General features: G+C 53.1%; 1 protein-coding gene across 1 annotated transcript in view; it reads left to right on the top strand.

The window, feature by feature from the left end:
• The window catches only part of CSUI_010651 (tap42 family protein), a 10243-nt gene that overhangs the window by 1973 nt on the left and 8012 nt on the right, over positions 1-258 (top strand). The window lies entirely within an intron of this gene.

Here is a 258-nt window from a genome sequence, read left to right as displayed (position 1 = left end):
GGAGCACGTTCTTGCCGAAGTCACTGCAACGGGGACGGGCGCGTTTTGTGAATATTCTCGGACCTTCTGAGATAGAGCCCTCTTTTTCCCTTCTCACACTCCTTCTTTGTCACGAAGGCTCTTCGCATACATGGCAAAGCTTGTGGCGCCTTCTTGTGGGGAGTCGTCCTGCAGGTAATCACCGAGATGTCCATAGTTCCCTTACGCTGCAGTCGCTCCTTTTGTTTCTTTTGGCGCAGCTTCAGAGGAGAGCGTCTG

Source organism: Cystoisospora suis (assembly GCF_002600585.1).
Source record: "Cystoisospora suis strain Wien I chromosome Unknown contig_7925, whole genome shotgun sequence".
In the NCBI taxonomy this organism is placed as follows: Eukaryota; Apicomplexa; class Conoidasida; order Eucoccidiorida; family Sarcocystidae; genus Cystoisospora; species Cystoisospora suis.
The sequence above is the reverse complement of the archived record's forward strand: the minus strand, read 5'-3'. Positions and strand labels throughout refer to the sequence as shown.